General features: G+C 45.4%; 1 protein-coding gene across 6 annotated transcripts in view; it reads right to left on the bottom strand.

Annotated features, from left to right (window-relative positions):
• WDR7 (WD repeat domain 7) overlaps positions 1 to 2,828 on the bottom strand; it is a 383,582-nt gene extending 380,754 nt beyond the window's left edge. For all 6 annotated transcript variants that reach the window (XM_077282600.1, XM_077282585.1, XM_077282579.1 and 3 more), the window contains exon 1: positions 2,693 to 2,828. The gene's annotated coding sequence lies outside the window, so the exon portion shown is untranslated. The remainder of the gene's footprint in view (positions 1 to 2,692) is intronic.
• Positions 2,829 to 23,169: the final 20,341 nt, after the last annotated feature.

The following is a 23,169-nucleotide window of genomic DNA, read 5'->3' on the forward strand; positions in this document are numbered from 1 at the left end:
AGTAAACGCAATTTATTTTAGTAGCTAACCATAGTCTATCTTCAGCAGCAACAGTCTTTATTTTCACTCCCCAGTCCATCTCATCTTCATGGACCCTTGATAAAGCCTGCAGAGGCGAAACCGGGTTTACGTGCAATTGATGTTTCATCTGACGGGCTGCTGTTTAATTGTTTGTCCTGTAAGTGTAACATTAACGTATCAAGGAGCCATGCAGAGTATTCCTTTCTGTCTTGTCTACGGCCAATATGGCCTCCTTATTATCCAACGCTATTAAGAATAAGGCTGCCCCAATGTTTTGGAGAAGGATCCTTGTAACCAAGCACAGGAGACTCTGTAGAAGTGTACTGGAGACAGGCGTGTGGTGGAGGAAGGAAGTATTATTTGCAGATGAAAACGAAGGAAGGACAAAGATGTCCAGAGTATCACAAGTGGGGGGTGAAAACAAACCTGGTCTTACTCACCCTGCCCTGGTCCGTCCCCGATCCCGCTGTCTGTTATTGTCTGATGCGCTGACGTCATGTCAAGGGTGCTGCAGTCAATAACTGAGCTCACCGACAGGCTGCAGTGCTGCCAAGATGTCGTCAGCGCTGCAGACAATAATAGACACTGGAAGCAGTGGAGAAGGCTCAGCGCTGGACCAAGGGACGGGGGAGTAAAAGACAGTTTGTTGTTTTGTTTGTTTCCTTTTTTTATATATATCAAACTACAGCGGGGGACAGGGGTTTTGCAAAACTGGAAAAGCCCTTTATTCTATACGTTTTTGATGATGTGCATTAATGCTGCGTAGGAAGCGTCACACTTATGTAGGCGCAAAGCGGCTAAAAGAAGGGACCTGAACATTCTCCACAAGGTTTCTGCTTTGAAGTCGTTCTATACAAGTCCAAGGGGCCATCTCTGTCCCCACTGGGCTCATAACCTACATTCTCTAGCAGTATGGATTTGGAAGGTGGGAGGAAACGGGCGAACCCGGAGGAAACCCACCTAACACAGGGAGAACATGCAAGCTCCTCACAGATCTTGTACCTGGTGGGATTTGAACCTAGCGCTGCAAAGGAACAGTGGCTCAGTGGTTAGTACTGCATGGTAGCTCAGTGGTTAACACGGTACTGTGGCTCAGTGGTTAGCACTGTACGGTGGCTCAGTGGTTAACACTGTACAGTGGCTCAGTGGTTAACACTGTACGGTGGCTCAGTGGTTAACACTGTACGGTGCTCAGTGGTTAACACTGTACAGTGCTCAGTGGTTAACACTGTACGGTGGCTCAGTGGTTAACACTGTACGGTGGCTCAGTGGTTAACACTGTTGCTTTGCAGTTCTGGGTCCTGAATTCAAGTCCCACCAGGGACCACATCTGCAAGGAGTTTGTATGTTCTCCTTGTGTTTCCTCCCACACCCCAAAGGCACACTGATAGGGAATATAGATTGTGAGCCCCAATGGGGACAGTGATAATAATGTCTGTACAACGTTACGGAATATGATAGAGCTATATGAGCAAAGCATAAAAAAAATGGAAAAGTTATGAAAAAAATTACATTTTGGCAGTGAAAAAAAAAAAATGCCGGCATCTCCCGAACAATCTTCCTCTTAGAAAACTTGGCCTATAAAATGCACCCTGTGCACATACTCGGAGTACACTATTACCACCGACGGCTCCAAGACTACAAGTTATCACGGCGTCACTTGGTTTGTCGGTAGTGGGGGCTTGTTTTGAGCTAAATTAAATGTTTCATCCTCTGAAAAATTCAATATACGCTAGTTTTGTGCATAAACATTTTTGTGTGTGTGTGTGTGTGTGTGTGTGTGTGTGTGTGTGTGTGTGTGTGTGTGTGTGTGTGTGTGTGTATGGGAAGTTTTTTGTTTGTTTGTTTTTTGGGACTGTTTTTGCATAAACAAACAAATAAAAACTCACCGCATTACTATGATTACATCCTAACTACTTAAAAAAAAAGGGCGTTCTCTCAAAATCCAGATAAACCCGGCAGGAGACATCATGCACCCGACGGACGACCGAAGAACAGACAAAGTTTATGAAATAAATTCTGCAAAAAAACAAAAGAACGGAAGCAAAACCCACACGGACGGACGTGTGATCGGCACTGATACACTGTAACAAACCCTAGGCTGAGGAATGTCTACATTTTTACATATTATAAACAAATATATCACCAGCATATTCGGTGGCGCTGTACAACATCGTCAGCACATCTGTCCCTGATCGGAGGAGATCTCTCCCAATCTACACAATCCCAAACAGTCATAGTATCCCCAAGCAAGCGATGAGAGGGGAGAACGCCCCCCATAGACGCGGACGTCACCCTACGGCGGATACGACCCCCCAACGCTTACCGCTCGGCCAATGGCAGCGAGCGCTTGTCTGTGATATCGTAGGGCAGCTCGAATGGAAACAATAATGTCCCTATTCACTGACAGCAAGCAGAGAGCTGGAAAACTGCAACAGATCTGTCACACAAATAATGCTTTTTTTATTGCTGTAGAACTACAAGTTCCAGCACAACATGCCAGAAAATGGTTACATTGGGATGCTGGGAGTTGTAGTTCTGCGCAGATCTGAGATAGATGCAGTAATATGACATAAGCGATATCCTTGGTATATCGGCGTGCAGAGGCTCGGCCGCACATACTACATGTAATACGGTACTAGAGGATGAGGTGCCCGGCACATTCACTCACCTGCTGCCCTCCTCGCCCCTAAATACGGAGCTCTCACCTCCGGCTGCACCTCAGAGACCCCCCCACTTTCCCAATACACCAGCTGACTGTTTCTATGGAGATCGGTTACCCCGCTTTACGACTGACGTCGCAAACACCAGCAGATGGATCCGCAGTCACATGCTCATACTTCCGGCCAGACTGTTAGCTAAGTAAGAAATAAAGTTTTGTTGAAAAAAAAAAATCCGGAAGTTCTAAAAGATACGCAGCTATTGGTTGGGGTATGGTCGCTGGAATACTACGTCAGACATGAGGGGACAGACGCCATCTTTAGTAGTGGCATCACAATAATATATGATGTGAGAGGAAATAACGGTCATTAAAGGGGCTGTCCATAATTACAAGTGTATAAGTGCAGTCATCATGCAGTGTAAGGGTGGTCACTGTGGGGAATATTGTGTGTATTATTATTATTATTATTATTATTATTATTTATTGTTATAGCGCCATTTATTCCATGGCGCTTTACAAGTGAGGAGGGGTATACATAATAAAAACAAGTACAATAATCTTGAACAATACAAGTCATAACTGGTACAGGAGGAGTGAGGACCCTGCCCGCGAGGGCTCACAATCTACAAGGGATGGGTGAGAATACAGTAGGTGAGGATAGAGCTGATCGTGCAGCGGTTGGTTGATCGGTGGTTACTGCAGGTTGTAGGCTTATATCCTCATGTATGTAAGTGGGGGGTGGGGGGGCACTGTGAGGACATCCTACACTGTGTGGGCATCATGCATTGCTGGGGGGCACAGTGTGGAGTATCGTGTGTCTCCTAATGTGTGCAGGGCCATAATACACTGTGAGGGCATCATAATGGATTTGGGGGGCATCATACTAGAACTAGGGGCATGACACACTTTGGGGAGAACACACTGTGTTGGCCATTATACCATGTGGGTGGGGGCCACTGTGGGACTATTATACTATGTGATAGGTGACACTGGAACCATTACACTCTGTTGGGGGGGCCATTGTAGGACACTCTGGATCTGTAATAGCGTGTGGGAGGGGGTCACTGTAGGACCATTACAGTCTGTGGGAGGGGGCCACTGTGGGACAATTATAGTCTGTGGGAGGGGGCCACTGTGGGACCATTATAGTCTGTGGGAGGGGGCCACTGTGGGACCATTATAGTCTGTGGGAGGGGGCCACTGTGGGACCATTATAGTCTGTGGGAGGGGCCACTGTGGGACCATTACAGTCTATGGGAGGGGGCCACTGTGGAACCATTATAGTCTGTGGGAGGGGGCCACTGTGGGACCATTATAGTCTGTGGGAGGGGGCCACTGTGGGACCATTACAGTCTGTGGGAGGGGGCCACTGTGGAACCATTATAGTCTGTGGGAGGGGGCCACTGTGGGACCATTATAGTCTGTGGGAGGGGGGCACTGTGGGACCATTATAGTCTGTGGGAGGGGGCCACTGTGGGACCATTATAGTCTGTGGGAGGGGGCCACTGTGGAACCATTATAGTCTATGGGAGGGGGCCACTGTGGGACCATTATAGTCTGTGGGAGGGGGGCACTGTGGGACCATTATAGTCTGTGGGAGGGGGCCACTGTGGGACCATTATAGTCTGTGGGAGGGGGCCACTGTGGAACCATTATAGTCTGTGGGAGGGGGGCACTGTGGGACCATTATAGTCTATGGGAGGGGGCCACTGTGGGACAATTACATACCTCCCAACTTTTGAAGATGGGAAAGAGGGACAAATTTTAGGCCACTCCTCTGACCACACCCATTCATAACTAGCCACACCCATATCCACGTTCCAACCACACCCATTAAGCACTGCTGATCACACTGTTTCATAAAGAATAATTATAAACAAAAAAATATGGCCACACAGTGCTCCATACTGTATAATGACCACACATGATGCTCCATACTGTATATTGGCCGCACATGATACTTCGTACCGTATAATGGCCACACATAGCTACTCCTACACATGCGGCTGCGCTCCGTACACACACGCTCCGCTCCATACACCTCATACACACGCGGCTCCGCTCCGTACACCTCGTACACCTTTAGCTCCGCTCCATACACCTCATACACACACGACTCCGCTCCGTACACCTCATACACACGGCTCCGCTCCGTACACCTCATACACACACGGCTCTGCTCCATACACCTCATACACATTCAGCTCCGCTCCGTACACCTTTTGCCTTTTGAAAAGATTTTTTATAATTTTTTCTATTTTTTCTCTGGCGCCCCCTTAGGGTCGGCGCCCTAGGCGGCCGCCTAGTTCGCCTATACGTTCAGGCCGGCCCTGTCAATCAGCGCCATAGGGGTTAATCAGGTGAGGCAATATTGCCTTGCACAGGCGTGTACTCCGGAGGACAGAGAATGAACTTCAATCCAATATTGCGGCCAGCATGCAGCCAGCGGGTAAGGAAAGGGTGAATCAAACACCCAAAAACCCCGCTCATATGACCCAAAACTGGTCCTGCCAAATTCAGGTGACAGGTTCCCTTTAATATGAGGAACAAAACACACAGGCTAAATGGAAGACCTGTGGTTCAAAACACATAAAGATCGCCTAACCCCAATTCTGCTGGTTTCAGCATTCATCCTGGTCTCAGATTTCACCAGAACCCAAGCCACAGATGTGACCCAGGCATCAGATAACAGAAGAAAGCAGACGCCTATGCCGAGTCTGAACAGAGAGTTTGTGCTTTAGAAATGACAAACCGCCCTCATACAGAAGTGTAAGCTACAGCAGGTACAACGGGAGGCCGCCCAGTAGCTGAGCCATGTCCATCAGACAGCGAGCACAGTGCGCAGCCCAAAGCTTACTCCATAGTTATATACACACACATAGGGGTATACATGCTAACACATACATGCAGCTCTACACTGACTTATGGTACTGACTTTATAGCAGTTTCATCCTGCAGACACTAGATGGCGTTGTGGTTCCCGATGACGTCACGGCTCCTGCAGCCTCTAGTCAGTAATGGCAGCAGTAGACATTGCCGGGTGCGGTGGCGTGCGCCTGTAATCCCAGCTACCAGGGAGGCTGAGGCTGGCGGATCGCTTGAGTCCAGGAGTTCTGGGCTGCCCTGTGCTATGTCGATCGGGTGTCCGCACTAAGTTCGGCATCAATATGGTGACTCTGTGGGAGCTCGGAGCTACCAGGTTGTCCTAATGAGGGGTGAACCGGCCCAGGTCGGAAACGGAGCAGGTCAAAACCCCCGTGCTGATCAGTAGTGGGACCGCGCCTGTGAATAGCCAGTGTAGAGCAGCCTGGACAACACAGCGTGACCCAGACTTTTATACACGCAGAAAATATTCAATTTATAGCACAAAATCATCATTATATCATTACCCTCAGTCACATCTGGAACAATTATTAATTTGAAGCTCGAGATAATAAACTGTACAAAACTTTTACATTTTTCAGAAAATACGTATCTATCTATGTATTTGCATTTTTTCACTATTTCTCCATATTCTGCTTTCTGCCTCCTGATCTCTATGTGAGCGCTACTGACACCTACTGGTAGAACTAAGAAAATGCTTCTATCTGTGTGCAGTACTGGTTATTACCAGTAGAGACCGCTCTGGTCTAAACCTTCAGGACAGAACAGTAACCGCTCGCACTGAGCAATTGCCTTTATAATAAGGTTGCAGTGCAGCCATCATCAGGGAATAATGTATTGTCTAAATAAATCAGGTTTTTTTGGTCAATGTTTTTTTTTCCCCATATAACAATCTGTGTTCAAAATAAAAAGTAGTAATATAATATTATTATAACTAGATGGTGGCCCGATTCTAACGCATCGGGTATTCTAGAATATGTATGTAGTTTATAAAGATTTATGAATAATGCAATGAATACACAGGATTTTCTGGGTAAAATATATACATTATCATTAAATTTTATTGCTCAAAGAACTTAATACAACTGAACGAAATTATTAAACAGATCATCAAAATATATAAACCATTACATGAATATCTAACTGTATTTAAATAAATCATCGGACGAAAGAAGTACATCGACACTATAATATATTTGTTAACAATATCTGTAATATATAAGAATTAGATCTGTCTCTTTAAGAAAGTGAAGGCGGGAGTTGAGTTTAGTTTCAGTTTCAGTTCTAGCCTGAGGAGAAGATGTTATGCTGCTGTTATGCTGTGTGCTGGAGGAAAAGAGGAGAAGAATAATATACAGTTAAAGCTTACTCTCTCTTAAATTCCTTACACCATGTGGATGCTACAACTGGTGACGAGGATGGGATGCAATCACCTGCTGCTGTGAGTACTGACCCCTGCTTTACTGCTTCACACGCCAGCACCACTGAGAGACTCCATCATGGCTGAATACTTGCACACGTTCCCACAGTTTGATATGACTGATGTCACTAATCTCTCTCATAACTGGAGAAAATGGTTAAATCGGTTTGAGAATTTCCTGGAAGCAATAGATATAAAGGATGATAAAAGAAAGCGAGCCGGGTTCCTGCATTGCACGGGCACAGGAGTCTATGACATATACAGCACATTGCCAGCAGCAGAGACAGACACGTACAGCAACTGCTCCAAAGCTCTCACTGACTACTTCAACCCTAAACAAAACATCAGATATGAAAGATACAAGTTCAGGATTGCTAAGCAGCTTCCAGAAGAATCCATAGACACCTATGTCACCCGGCTAAAAGAACTTGCCCATGGGTGTGCATTTACTGACGTAGATGATGAAATCCTAACTCAAGTAATTGTCACCTGCTCGTCTAATAACATAAGGCGTAAAGCTCTGCAGCAGGATCTCTCTCTGCAGCAGGATCTCTCTCTGCAGCAGGATCTCTCTCTGCAGCAGGATCTCTCTCTGCAGCAGGATCTCTCTCTGCATGATTTACTCAAGATGGCCCGTGCTATAGAGATAGCAGATCATCAGGCAACTGCAATGGAGAACGGGGATAATTTACAGGTGCATAATCTCAAACATAACAGTGCACTAGGCAAGCAAGCCCCGCAACAGAAGAAATGTTATAGATGTGGCCAAGATTTCCCTCACCACATGAACAAATGTCCAGCTATAGGACAAACTTGCAGTAAATGTGGAAAAGGGAACCATTTTGCAGTTGTCTGCAAATCAGCGCCCAACAAGTCTCCTCTGCCAATGACAAAGCCTACAAATATACAAATGGTAAATCAGGATGTAGAAGAAATGTCTGTGGCTGAGAACTATGTGTTCACGACTTCTGTCACTGGCTCAGTGCAGTCTCCATGTATTACACTCACCATCTGCAACACAGATGTCACCTTTACAATAGATACAGGCGCTTCGGTGGATATCATAGACAGCAATACTTATGAACAGTTGAAAACAAAGCCAGTCTTACAGCAAGTGCATGCTAAAATCTTTCCATATGGATCTAAAACACCTCTAGTTACAATGGGACAATTTGATGCTGAACTTAGCTATAAAGAAAATAGGCAGAAAACCACTTTTCACACATGACAAGGATCAGGAGGCTGTCTTCTCAGCTATCACACTGCCTTGAAGCTAGGACTCATCCAGATTGTTCATACCATAACCGACCCTGCGGACATGGATGTACAAGCCATGGTGAACAGTTTTCCCTCCCTATTTAGTGGATTAGGAAAATTAAAGGACTCTCAAGTGCATCTTCATGTGGATGACAGTGTTCGTCCAGTAGCCCAGGCTCACAGGCGTATTCCATTTCACCTGACAAAGAAGGTAGAGAAGGAACTCCAATTACTCATGGATGATGATGTCATAGAAACTGTTTCTGGTCCCACTCCGTGGGTCTCTCCACTTGTGGTAGTTCCAAAACCAAAGACTCCAGAGCAGGTGAGACTGTGTGTTGACATGCGCCTGCCCAACACTGCTATTCAAAGGGAAAAGACACATCTCACCCACAATTGATGACATTATTCATTTATTAAATGGAGCAACCGTTTTTTCAAAGCTCGACCTCAATAAGGGCTATCATCAACTAGAATTGAGTCCAGAATCCAGATACTTAACAACATTTTCCACCCATGCGGGTCTCAGAAGATACAAAAGATTGACGTTTGGGGTCTGCTCAGCAGCGGAAATTTTTCAAGATACGATAAGGAGCGTCATTCAACATATTCCCAATGCCTTTAATTACAGTGATGACATACTGGTTTTTGGGAAAACTCAAGCTGAGCATAATTGTGCTCTATATGCTATCTTTGAATGTCTGCTCTCTGCTGGACTCACATTAAACAAAGAAAAATGCGACTTTGATAAAAATTCATTGGAGTTCTATGGTCACATTTTCTCAGTGGAAGGAGTACGACCTGATCCCAAGAAAGTGGAATCCATCAGAGCAGCTTCAATTCCACAGGATGCCAGTGAAGTGCGCTCTTTTCTTGGAATGGCAAGCTACTGTGCTAGATATAGTCCAAATTTTTCGACAATCAGCACTCCATTAAGGGAACTCACGAAACAAAATTGCGTTTTTCAATGGTCCCAAGACTGTCAGGCCTCTTTTGAAACAATTAAAAATGAACTCTGCTCAACAACCACCATGGCCTATTTTGATCCAGCTCTTCGAACCGAACTGATTGTGGACGCTAGTCCCGTGGGACTGGGTGCAATTTTAGCACAATACAAGGATGACAGTCAAAGTCCCCACATCATTTCTTATGCAAGTAAAAGCTTAACGAGCACTGAAAGAAAGTATTCGCAACCTGAAAAAGAAAGCTTGGCAGTCGTCTGGGGATGTGAACACTTTCACTTATTTCTCTATGGAGCGCCCTTCACTATTGTCACAGATCATCAAGCTCTTCTTACAATTTTTGGAAATCCCAGAGCTAAAATGCCGGCACGGATTGAACGATGGGGTCTACGTCTACAGGACTACAATTACAAAATTGTTCACAAACCTGGAAAATACAGCAATCCGGCTGATTATCTCTCAAGACATCCTACGGATGATGATTTACCTGTGCATTCCTCCATTGAAGAATACATCCACTTTGTTACAGCTCATGCTGTGCCAAAAGCACTTTCTGTTGATCAGTTTGTGACTACAACAACAAGTGACAAGACACTCTGTGCCTTAATACAAATTATCCAAAATAGAAGGTGGCATGAAATTCAAAAGAAAAAATTTCCTGAAGATGGGATTGATCTGAAGGAGTTAAAACTATTTTCAAATGTACGTGAGGAATTATCAGTCACTGAAGACCAACTCTTCCTTCGTGGTACCAAACTGGTTGTACCTAAGTCCTTGCGCAACCTAGTCATACAGATAGCACACGAAGGTCATCTAGGAATTGTTGGCACAAAAAAGTTACTCAGAAAAAGTGAGGTTCCCAAATATGGATAAATTGGTGGAAGAGAAGATTAGACATTGCTCCACTTGTCAATTAATTACTCCATCGTCAACTCTAGAGCCATTACAAATGTCTCCGTTACCCACTGCTGTATGGGAGGAAGTGGCAGTCGACATATATGGACCATTACCAAATGGCCAATACATTCTAGTAACAATTGATGAATATTCTAGATACCCTGTCATTTCATTCATCTCTTCAACGTCTGCTAATAGTGTCATACCAGAACTGGACGACATGTTCTCTGCATATGGCATTCCAAGAGTGGTTAAAACAGATAATGGACCTCCATTCAATGGACATGTGTTTGCACAGTTTTCTGAATACTTGGGGTTCAACCACAGAAAGATCACACCTTGCTGGCCGCAAGCTAATGGAATTGTAGAACATTTCATGCGCACCATGGGGAAACGAATCAAGGCAGCTAGCCTGGAGCACACCCCACTGAAACAGTCACTATACAAATTCCTGCTCAATTACTGCAACACGCCACATTCCACCACTAATGCTGCTCCATCTCATCTCATGTTCAGCAGAACTCTTCGTACACGGATCCCTGATGTGACCAGTCATCCCTTACCAAATGACTATTCAGTGCGATCAACAGATTTCTTTAGCAAGCAAGCCATGAAACATTATGCAGGCAGAAGGCGACGGGCACAGCCATGTGCCATCAAAAGAGGTGATATGGTTGTTGTGCGTCAAAAATCAACCAACAAAACCTCAGCTGTATATAGTCCTGCAAAATATAATGTTACTGAGAGAAAAGGCAATATGGTCACAGCTGAACGAGACGGACACTCCATCACTCAAAATTCCTCACATTTTATAATCATACCGCGGAACAATGGTACTGAACTCCCACCAGTGGAAGATTTGATACCCAACGGTGGAGAGGACCAACAAGAGGTGGCTGATCCATCAGCACTGGTCACCCCCAATGAACCCAGGCATTACCCTACACGGGAAAGAAGGGCTCCATCGAGACTTATTGAAGAGATATAATTTAAAAAAATGGGGAATTAGACAATACAGACATATGGGTTTTCTTGGACATTTTCGTGTTGTTGCATTGTCAATATTTGTTTTAGGTTGTTAATGTATATATTAAAAAAAAAAAAAAGGGGATGATGTAATGTATAAGAATTAGATCTGTCTCTTTAAGAAAGTGAAGGCGGGAGTTGAGTTTAGTTTCAGTTTCAGTTCTAGCCTGAGGAGGAAATGTTATGCTGCTGTTATGTTGTGTGCTGGAGGAAAAGAAGAGAAGAATAAAATACAGATAAAGCTTACTCTCTCTTAAATTCCTTACACCGTGTGGATGCTACAATATCAACCCAAAATATTTTTGTACACCACATTGATTGACTGAACGTGTTAAGTAAATGTGAGTGAACTACGTGGCACTGTGACTGACAGAACTTGTTCAGTAACGTGAGTGAACTATGTCGCACTGTGACTGACAGAACGTGTTCAGTAAACGTGACTGAACTACATCACACTATGACTGACAGAACTTGTTCAGTAAACGTGACTGAACTACATCACACTATGACTGACAGAACTTGTTCAGTAAACGTGACTGAACTACGTGGCACTGTGACTGACAACTTGTTCAGTAAACGTGACTGAACTACGTGGCACTGTGACTGACAGAACTTGTTCAGTAAACGTTACTGAACTACGTGGCACTGTGACTGACAGAACTTGTTCAGTAAACGTTACTGAACTACGTGGCACTGTGACTGACAGAACTTATTCAATAAATGTGAGTGAACTATGTCACACTGACTGACAGAACTTGTTCAGTAAATGTGACTGAACCACGTGGCACTGTGACTGACAGAACTTGTTCAGTAAACGTGACTGAACTACGTGGCACTGTGACTGACAGAACTTGTCCAGTAAACGTGAGTGAACTATGTGGCACTGTGACTGACAGAACGTGTTCAGTAAACGTTACTGAACTACGTGGCACTGTGACTGACAGAACTTGTTCAGTAAACGTTACTGAACTACGTGGCACTGTGACTGACAGATCTTGTTCAGTAAACGTGACTGAACCACGTGGCACTGTGACTGACAGAACTTGTTCAGTAAACGTTACTGAACTACGTGGCACTGCGACTGACAGATCTTGTTCAGTAAACGTGACTGAGCCACGTGGCACTGTGACTGACAGAACTTGTTCAGCAAACGTGAGTGAACTATGTGGCACTGTGACTGACAGAACGTGTTCAGTAAACGTTACTGAACTACGTGACATTGTGACTGACAGAACTTGTTCAGTAAACGTTACTGAACTACGTGGCACTGTGACTGACAGAACTTGTTCAGTAAACGTTACTGAACCACGTGGCACGGTGACTGACAGAACTTATTCAGTAAATGTGAGTGAACTATGTCACACTGACTGACAGAACTTGTTCAGTAAACGTGACTGAACCACGTGGCACTGTGTCTGACAGAACTTGTTCAGTAAACGTTACTGAACTACGTGGCACTGTGACTGACAGAACTTGTTCAGTAAACGTGAGTGAACTATGTGGCACTGTGACTGACAGAACGTGTTCAGTAAACGTTACTGAACTACGTGGCACTGTGACTGACAGAACTTGTTCAGTAAACGTGAGTGAACTATGTGGCGACCAATCAGCGACGTGGGATAATAAATGGAGCAGAAAGTCGTGATCCTGGAACATTGGATGGAGAGATATTGGTTGACACCTTACAAATTATTAACCTGTCTTATTATTCCCTGTCCCAGGTTGAACTGTCGGTCCTCCGTAGAGGCTTGTCATTTGTACCCACACATAAGGCTGATAAGTTTATTCTTATCAAGGATTTGTATCTTTTTTCTAGAAATCTCACTTTTCAAGTGATGTGTAAAAAACCTGATATTTTGCAGACTATATCTCTGGACGAACGCCAGGCTTTCCAGGATTTGCTGGACTTATTGGAGGAGAATCAATCGGCCACTAACATTAGGACATTTCCACATAAAAACAAATCTTTGATGGCACCTTCTTTCTCATTGGTTCCGGCTATAAAGATTTTTTTATGAGCTTGTAAAACGAGACATTATGGCCATGTCTCCCCAGGTGGGCATATCCTCTAATCTTTCTATTGCAGAAAGTCGGGCTATTTCAGATTTGAAAAATAATGGTGCTTTTATAATTAAGGAAGCTGACAAGGGGGGCAATGTCGTCCTGCGGCCTACCCACATGTATCAGGAGGAGGCTATCAGACAGTCAAATAGACGATTCTACAACAAATGGCCTTTAGATCCCATACAGGTATTTTCATCCAAACTCCAGGCATTGCTGTGTAGAGCTAATCAACCTGATATCATTAGCTCTAGTGAGAAACGGTGCATGTGGGTAGAGGATCCCATCATTGCTACATTTTATGTTACCAAAGATCCACAAGGACGACAAACAGCCCCCCGGTCGTCCGATAGTTTCAAGCATAGGCAGTTTGTGTGAGAAAGCCTGCGACTACCTTGACTTCTTCCTGCAGCCTATTGTATTGGCGCTACCTTCTTTTGTGAGGGATTCTGCCCATTTTATTGAGATTATCTGTGACATTACTCTGCCTACTGAATTCCACGTCACATGTGACGTGGAATCGTTGTACTCCAACATCAGCCATACCGATGGTCTTTCTTTTTGGATAAAAGGAAACAAGAGGACTCCAGACACCATACTTTCTTGTTGGAACTTTTGAGATTTATTTTACATCATAACTTCTTTCCTTTTGACAGGACTTTTTATCTCCAGGTGTCTGGAGTGGCGATGGGGGCGAAGTGTGCACCAGCCTACGCTAATATCTTTTTAGGCTGATGGGAGGAGAATGTGGTTTACCCATCCGTGATTTTCAGAGAGAAGGTGCGTCATTGGCATCGTTACATAGACGATGTGTTCTTTCTATGGATGGGCACTGAGGCTGAGTGTATACTAGTCTTGCAGGACCGGAATGTCAATGCCTATAACATATTCCTCACACATTCCATCTCCACGATCTCTGTCACCTATTTTGACCTCAAGATTTCTGCAGAGGGCCATCACCTGGTCACGGATCTTTTCCACGAGTCAACAGCAACTAATTCCTTGTTGGAATATAGTAACTTCCACCCTATGCATACAAAGGTGGGTGTTCCGACAAGCCAGTTTTTGCGGGTTAGACGCAATTGCACGCATGATGCTGATTTTGTATCGCAGGCCCGGGAACTTACAAGCAGATTCATACAAAGAGGATACCCTAAACGAGTAATATCATCAGTGTTTTAACGAGCACGGCAGGAAAATCAGGCATCACTCTTGTCCTCCAGACCACGGAATACGGACAAGCATGCTAGATTCATCACAGATTTTAACAGCAGTTGGCATCAGGTGAGAAATATTATATCTAGGCACTGGCCAATTCTCAGAACTGATACCCAGATGGCAGAGGTTACAAGTGATAGACCACTTCTCACAGCAAGACACGCCCCAAATTTACGGGACCTGACTACTAGTCATTTTTCTAGGTCTACCACCAGATTGAACAGGGGTACAGTCCTGAAGGGGTCATTCCCCTGCGGGGACTGCAATATATGTCCTTACTTGGCCCTAACACAAAATATCTATCAGTCTCATTGATTCAACTAGTCACCCTCTAAAGCAGTGCATCAACTGTAAAACTAGGGATGTGATATATGTTATAATCTGTCCATGCAACAAATTGTATGCAGGGCAAACCTCCCAAGAATTTAGAAGGAGAATCCAGAAGCACATGTCAACCATTCATCTGGCAGCTACAGACCAGAAGAAGGGCAAGTCCCTTACCCCGGTAGCTGCACATTATTTGGAAGCTCATGGTGGCTCCACTTCAAACACCAAGATTCTGGGTTTGCAGAAGATTCCTTATGGTGGTAGGGGAGGAAACCCACACAAACAACTACTTCAGGTAGAATCTAGGAGGATCTTCAAATTACGGTCGGTAGCGCCACTTGGATTAAATGAAGAACTCCTAATTACAGGATTTCTGGGTTGAAGCAACTATGTGCCAGAAACATATCTGATTAGATTTTTCAGTTGATTCATAATTTTTCTTTTCTCTTTTTTTTTCTTTTCTCTAATAATAGGCGTTTCGTGAACAAAGTTTTTTGGAGTTTCCCCCAAGGCTGTTCTCTCTACCTGTGGTCTGGAGGTGTCCTTTCTTTATTGGAAGAATATCGTTCCTGTTTATATATATTGGTATTACCTTCATGCCATCGGGCCTACATGGAGATCAATATGAATCAATGGAGAACCCGGAAATTGCCCAAGTGAGCCCTGGAAATTCTGGACAATTTATGGTTATAACACTATTTAGTAGTGTCCATTTCACACCAGGACTTTTCGCCGGTTTTTCCTTTTTCTCCCTTTTTGGTTCATGCTCTTTGGTTGCTGTTTTTTGTTGGTCCCGATATACCAGTAATTCATTATTCGTGGACGCATCCCAGATTTATCCTTCAGGATTTACTTACATCTAAAGTGTACTGTATTGATACTTGTAGGTTTACTGGTTGGGTGGTCTTAGATTTGCCATGTATGGGTTAAAATCAGTGAGGTATGTGGTATAACAAATGGGGTATCATTTGTACCCTACATGTTTTCTTATTGCTTGGATTTCTAGGCTCTATCCATTTAGATAACCATAATAGGAGAAAAATGGTATTACATAGTATATAGTTCATCAAATACTACTGTGCGTCTATTGTTTTTCCCATTTGCGCCGTAATTTTGATTTTATCTGGCACGATGGATTTTGGATATAGCGTGTCCATATCTATAATGTTGCCCTTCTCGCCTATGCTCATTGGAATCCTCTTCCTCTGTGCACCTAATTGTATTTGTGTGTTTTTTGTCACGTCCATTATCGTCGCTTTCACGGTGTCTTCTATTCAGTGTTGCTGTTGCGCATGTGCCTGGGCACTATGACGACGGCAACACTTCCGGCTATAGCCAGGTTTTTTTTTTTTGTGCTTTCTGCTGTGTCTCCTGTGAGTGTGCGGCGCCATGACTTCACACCAGTTAGTGATTGTTTAATTTAACCTTTTGTATTTATACCTCATGCAGTATTGATAACTTACTTCCCCTGACGAAGCTGCAGCCTCACCCCCCTTCTCTTGTCTCTTAGGCTACTTTCACACTAGTGTCGTGCACTGCACATCGCTATGCGTCGTTCTGTAGAAAAAAAGCATCCTGCAAAAGTGCTTGCAGGATGCGTTTTTTCTCCATAGACTTTTATTAGCGACGCAGTGCCACACGTCGCAACCGTCGTGCGACGGTTACGTTGTGTTGCGTCGGACCGTCGGCACAAAAAAGTTACATGTAACTTTTTTTGTGCATTGTGTGCAGCAATTCCGACCGCGCATGCACGGCCAGATCTCCGCCCCCTCCTCCCCGGAGCTCAGAATGGGGCAGCGGATGCGTGGAAAAACAGCATCCGCTGCCCCCGTTGTGCGGCACTTCCACACTATGCGTCGGTGCGCTGCAATGTCGCAGTGCACGACGCTAGTGTGAAAGTAGCCTTAGGCGTATTAAACCTAACTATTCTCCAGCAGCGGGTTTTATATTTCCTATGACTGTTAGACCCTTTGTTCACATCTTATTTCTTGAGACACTGGATCCTTTCAACAATTGGTATTATACCCTTTATATCTTATCCTTTATAGGTGTGTTTGCCCTCTTCAATCTTTATGCCAGGGGCGTAACTACCGCGGTCACAGCGGTCGCCAGTGCGACCGGGCCCGGCGGGTCAGGGGCCCGGCAGGTCAGAGGCACCCAACACTATGTTGCAGTGCAGGAGATTCCTCCTGCACGGCAACAGTCCGAGGCATATCTAGGGGGAGGGGGCAGCCGGGGCACGTGAGAGACAGGAAGCAGCTCCAGTCAGCACGGTGAGACAGCTTCTCCTGCTCTGCACTCTAGTGATGTGTCGTTCACGAACGAGCCGACACAAAGAGCCGGCTCCCTGCTGTGAACGATGGGAGCCGGCACGCCAGTGAGAGCCACTAAAATTCCTGAATGGCTCTCACTGGGCGTAAAATCCCGGGCTTCGGCATGTGTAACTCCGCCCACCTGCGCAAAACCCCACCCACTCTTCAATTTAATTGGCTCTAAGAAGTGGGCAGAGTTTCTGCGGTAGGTGGGCGGAGTTTCAGACGCCTGAACAAATGTTCAATAGGGATCCATTTAGGATCCAAAAAGAACCGTTTTGTGAGCCGAAAGAGCCGGCTCTTTTTGGGGAGCGGAGCCATGAGAGCCGGATCACCAAAAAGAGCCGGACTGCCCATCACTACTGCACTCGCAGCCCCGGGACAGAAGGCGAGAGCAGGGGGGAGGTGCGGGACAGAGCCGCTTTAGTCAGGAGAAGCTGAGGAGCTGCAGCCGGTTTACATCAGCCACCCCTGTACCAGAGAGGAGATTGTGAGTTGTGTATATGAGCTGGTATCTGGTGTGTGTGTCTGATATTTGTAGTGTGTGTGCGTGCATGCGCGTGTGTCTGATATCTGTAGTGTATGTGCGTGCGTGCGTGCGTGTGCGATATCTGTAGTGTGTGTGTGTGTGTGTGTGTGTGTGTGTGTGTGTGTGTGTGTGTGTGTGTGTGATATCTGTAGTGTGTGAGTGTGTGTTATATCTATAATGTGTGTGTGATATCTATAGTGTGTGTGTGATATCTGTAGTGTGTGTGTGTGTGTGTGTGTGTGTGATATCTGTAGTGTGTGTGTGATATCTGTAGTATGTGTGTGATATCTGTAGTGTGTGTGATATCTGTAGTGTGTGTGTGTGTGATATCTGTAGTATGTGTGTGTGATATCTGTAGCATGTGTGTGTGTGTGATATCTGTAGTGTGTGTGTGTGTGATATCTGTAGTGTGTGTTTGTGATATCTGTAGTGTGTGTGTGTGATATCTGAAGTGTGTGTGTGATATCTGTAGTGTGTGTGTGTGAGACAGGGGCGTAACTACCACGGTCGCAGCGGTCGCCGCTGCAAGCGGCTCTGGCAGGTCAGGGGCCCGTGTGTCCCCTTGAGCCTGTCTCCCTTGTCCCCTTATGCTTGTGTCCCTTGTCCCTGTGTGCCAGTCTCCCTTTCCCACTTGTCCCTGTGTGTCCCCTTGTGCTTGTATCCCTTGTCCCCGTGTGTCAGTCTCTCTTGCCCACTAGTCCCTGTGTGTCCCCTTGTGCCTGTCTCCCTTGTCCCCTTGTGCTTGTCCCTTGTCCCCGTGTGTCCCCTTGTGTCAGTCTCCATTGCCCACTAGTCCCCTTGTATCAGTCTCCCTTGCCCACTAGTCCCCGTGTGTCCCCTTGTGTCAGTCTCCCTTGCCCACTAGTCCCTGTGTCCGCTTGTGCCAGTCTCTCTTCTCCACTAGTCCCCGTGTGCCCCTTGTGTCAGTCTCCCTTGCCCACTTGTCCCCGTGTGCCCCTTGTGTAAGGCTTCCTTGCCCACTAGTCCCCTTGTGTCAGTCTCCCTTGTCCCCTTGTATCAGTCTCCCTTGCCCACTAGTCCCCTTGTAACCTTCTCCCCTGCCTCCTAGCCCCCATGTGTCCCCTTGTGCCTGTCTTCCTTGCTCCCTAGCCCCCCTATGTTACCCTTGTGCCTGTCTCCCCTAACCCCATTGTGCCCTCTCCCCTGCCCCCTCCTGACCATTTGCTCGTGTCTTTCTCACTGCCCCTGTATGGAGGGGCTGCATTATGCTATGAGGGGGGCTACATTGTATTCTATGGGGGTTACATTGAATTGTATGGCAGGGCTGCAGGGGGGGGGGGCATTTGGAAGTTCGCACCAGGGCCCATTACTTTGTAGTTACGCCACTGCTTTATGCCCTTTATTCTATAGGGGCTATGCCTTATGTATGATGGTTTACATTGTGATATCAGGTTTTTGTATATATTTTGTTATACATGTTCTCCATGGGGTCATCATCGGGATCCGAGCATGCTTAAAGTACACTGCAGAATGGTATCTAGCAATACCTCATATATGAGGTTCTATACTTTGGCACCAGGATCTCTGTGTATATAACATCATAATCAAATTGTATTCAGCATATTACTGCATGAGGTTTTATACCGTGATACCAGGTCTCTATATTATCTTGCCATGTATATTTTCTATAGTGATATCATTAGGACTCAAGCATGCTTAAAGTATATTGCAGATTATCATCTAGCAATACCTCATATATGAAGCTCCGTATTTTGGCATTAGGAGCTCTGTATATATAACGTCACAATTAATCTCTATGAGGTCATTACTAGGGTTTAAGCATGTTTTATATATATTGCACATAATTATTCAGTTCAACATTCCATCATTTGGAGTGTTTTTCTCAGCATATTATTGCTATACTGGGGTCTACTGAGCAAGAGATTTTGTTAATATTGCATACCTCCATAACCAACTGTACTATGCATCTTATTTTGTATTTGTGTCTTTAGTTAATCTATTGGTTATGTCACAGTGTAATAGGCATTCAAAATGTAAGGGGTGTTGGTGATCGGTCTTACATTTAGGCCTTTTAAGTGGTTTTATTGTGTGTTTGTTGCTTGAAGTTTAACAATAAAATTTGTCTTATTTTCTTATTATTGACGCGTGTGCATACCATTATTAGTTGAGTCTTCTTTCTTTCTGGTGTTCACTTTGTTGCTTGCAGACAAGGTTTTTGCACCTGGTATCGTTATTGTTATGGGAGTGCGCCCCATTTATATTTATTCACATGAACTACGTAGCACTGTGACTGACAGATCTTGTTCAGTAAACGTGACTGAACTACGTGGCACTGTGACTGACAGAACTTGTTCAGTAAACTTGACTGAACTACGTCACACTGTGACTGACAGAACTTGTCCAGTAAACGTGACTGAACTACATCACACTATGACTGACAGAACTTGTTCAGTAAACGTGACTGAACTATGTGGCACTGTGACTGACAGAACTTGTTAAGTAAATGTGACTGAACTTCATCACACTGTGACTGACAGAACTTGTTCACTAAACGTGACTAAACTATGTGGCACTGTGACTGACAGAACTTTTCAGTAAACGTGACTGAACTACTTGGTACTGTGACTGACAGAACTTGTTCAGTAAACGTGACTGAACTGCGTGGCACTGTGATTGACAGAACTTGTTCAGTAAACGTGAGTGAACTATGTGGCGACCAATCAGCGACGTGGGATTTCCGTTACAGACAAACAGACAGAATTAGACGATTATATAGTAGATTATTATTTATGTTTAGAGCACCATTGAGTCCATGTAAGGGGTTACATACAGTGTACAAATTTAAAATAACGGTGAACAAACTAATAATGACAGACTGGTACAGAAAAGAGAGGGCCCTACCCTTGCAGGCCTACAGTCTCGAGGATAATGGGATGGAGACAGTAGGGTAGGGGGTTGCGGCAGCTTAGGTGGTGGTGAGGTGGTTGTAGGGTCGTGTCAGGCTGTAGGCCTTCCTGGAGAGGTAGGTTTTCAAGTTCCGTCTGAAGGTTCCGACTGTGGCAAATAATCAAAAGTGTTGAGGCACAGAGTTCCAGAGGATGGGGGACACTTATGAGTAGTCATGGAGGCAATTGGGGGGTGAAATTTATGAGTGTTGACAATAGGAGGTCTTGGGAAGACCGGAGGTTGCGTGTTGGAAGATATCAGGAGATTAGGTCGTAGATATATGGAGGAGAAAGATTATGGATGGCTTTGTGGGTCAGTGTTAGCAGATTTAACTAGATACGCTGGTGAATTGTCATGCTGTGGTGGTCTTCGGTAAAGAAGGGGGGCCTTACACTATCCCTGGAAGTGTGACCCTAACTATCCCTGTCCTGGGCATACTCTAAAAGGTAGATAGGCCCAAGTCTCTGACCTTACTATGCTCCTGTTAGTGTCCTAATGATTATATAGTCTGTGGGAGGGGGCCACTGTGGGACAATTATAGTCTGTGGGAGGGGGCCACTGTGGGACCATTATAGTCTGTGGGAGGGGGCCACTGTGTGACAATTATAGTCTATGGAAGGGGCCACTGTGGGACCATTATAGTCTGTGGGAGGGGGCCACTGTGTGACAATTATAGTCTGTGGGAGGGGGCCACTGTGAGACAATTATACCCTGTGGGAGGGAGCCATTTTGGGGCCATTATAGTGTGTGAAAGGGGGCCATTGTAGGGCAATTATACCGTGTGGGAGGGAGCCACTTTGGGGCCATTATAGTGTGTGGGAAGGGGCCAATGTGGGACCATAAAAGTGTGTGGGAGGGGGCCACTGTGGGACAAATTATACCGTGTGGGAGGGAGTCACTTTGGGACCATTATAGTGTGTGGGAGGGGGCCACTGTGGGACCATAATGTGTGTGGGAGGGGGCCAATGCGGGACAAATATCGTGTGGGAGGGGGCCACTGTGGGACAATTATACCGTGTGGGAGGGGGCCATTGTGGGACAAATTATACCGTGTGGGAGGTAGCCACTGTGGGACCATAATGTGTGTGGGAGGGGGCCACTGTGGGACCATAATGTGTGTGGGAGGGGGCCACTGTGGGACCATAATGTGTGTGGGAGGGGGCCACTGTGGGACAATTATACCATGTGAGAGGGGGCCACCTTGGGGCCATTATACCGAGTGGGAGGGGGCCACTCTGGAACCATGTGGGACCATTATGTGCATGGGCGCAGAATAAGGACTGGAGGAGGTTCAGGGTATGACTATTGTCTTTCAGGGTTCCAATATCGGCCGCCGGAGGATCTAGAAGAACCCTCAGCAAGAGTCCAAAATTTTACTGAAAAAAAATTGCACAACAGCAGTAAATGGTATAAAACAAATGAAGCCAAACTCACCTGGGGACTCCTCCGTTGCTCTGTGTCAGTGTCCTACACTGATGACCTTATGTCATTCATGTGATGGCTGCAGCCGACCACTCACCTCATTCACGATGTTCCTGGACGGACATATTGGTGCAAGTTGTGCGGTGCACAGGGGCGGAAGAGGTAAGGGGGCCATTTCTACCTCCAAAGCAGGTGTAATTATGCACTTTTAGAAGCTCTTGGGCTACATATTGTTCTTGCACAGTGACCTCTTACGTCTGAGTCTACCAGTGATGATGCTTACATGTGCGGCATGTGACTGATGAGCGGCTGTGGCAGTGGGTAAAATAAGTATTTGATACGCTGCCAATTTTGAACGTTTTCCCACCTACAAAGAATGGAGGGGTCTGTAATTTTTATCGTAGGTACACTTCACCTGTGAGAGACTGAATCTTAAAAATAAAACAACAGAAAATCACATTGTATGATTTTTACATTATTAATTTACATTTTATTGCATGAAATAAGTATTTTATACAATAGAAAAACAGAACTTAATATTTGGTACAGAAATCTGTTTGCAGTTACAGAGGTCAGATGTTTCCTGTAGTTCTTGACCAAGTTTGCACACACTGCAGCAGGGATTTTGGCCCCCTCCTCCATACAGATCTGTCAGTTTTCGGGGCTGTCACTGGGCAATATGGAGTTTCATCTCTCTCCAAAGATTTTCTATTGGGGTCAGATCTGCAAATTTTCTCGGGCACTCCAGGATCCTGAAATGCTTCTTATGGAGCCACTCCTTAGCTGCCCTGGCTGTGTGTTTCGGGTCATTGTGATTGTGGAAGACCCAACCACGACCCATCTTCAATGCTCTTACTGAGCAAAGGAGGTCGTTTGCCAAAATCTCGCTATACATAACTCCATACATCCTCCCTTCAATAAAGTGTAGTCTTCCTGTCCCATTTGCAAGAATGCACCCCTAAAGAATGCGGTTTCACCCACCATGGTTCATGGTTGGGATGGTGTTTTGGGGGCTGTACTCATCCTTCCTCCACAAAATATGGCAAGTGGAGTTGATACTGAAAAGTTCTATTTTGGCCTCTACTGATCACATGGCCTTCTCCCATGCCTCCTCTGGATCATCCAGATGGCCATTGGCGAACTTCAAACAGGCCTGGACATGTGCTGGTGTGAGCAGGGGGACCTTGTGTGGCCTGCAGGATTGTAATCCATGTCAGTGTAGTGTGTTACCAATGGTAATATTT

Source organism: Ranitomeya variabilis, chromosome 1, assembly GCF_051348905.1.
Source record: "Ranitomeya variabilis isolate aRanVar5 chromosome 1, aRanVar5.hap1, whole genome shotgun sequence".
NCBI classification, from domain to species: Eukaryota; Metazoa; Chordata; class Amphibia; order Anura; family Dendrobatidae; genus Ranitomeya; species Ranitomeya variabilis.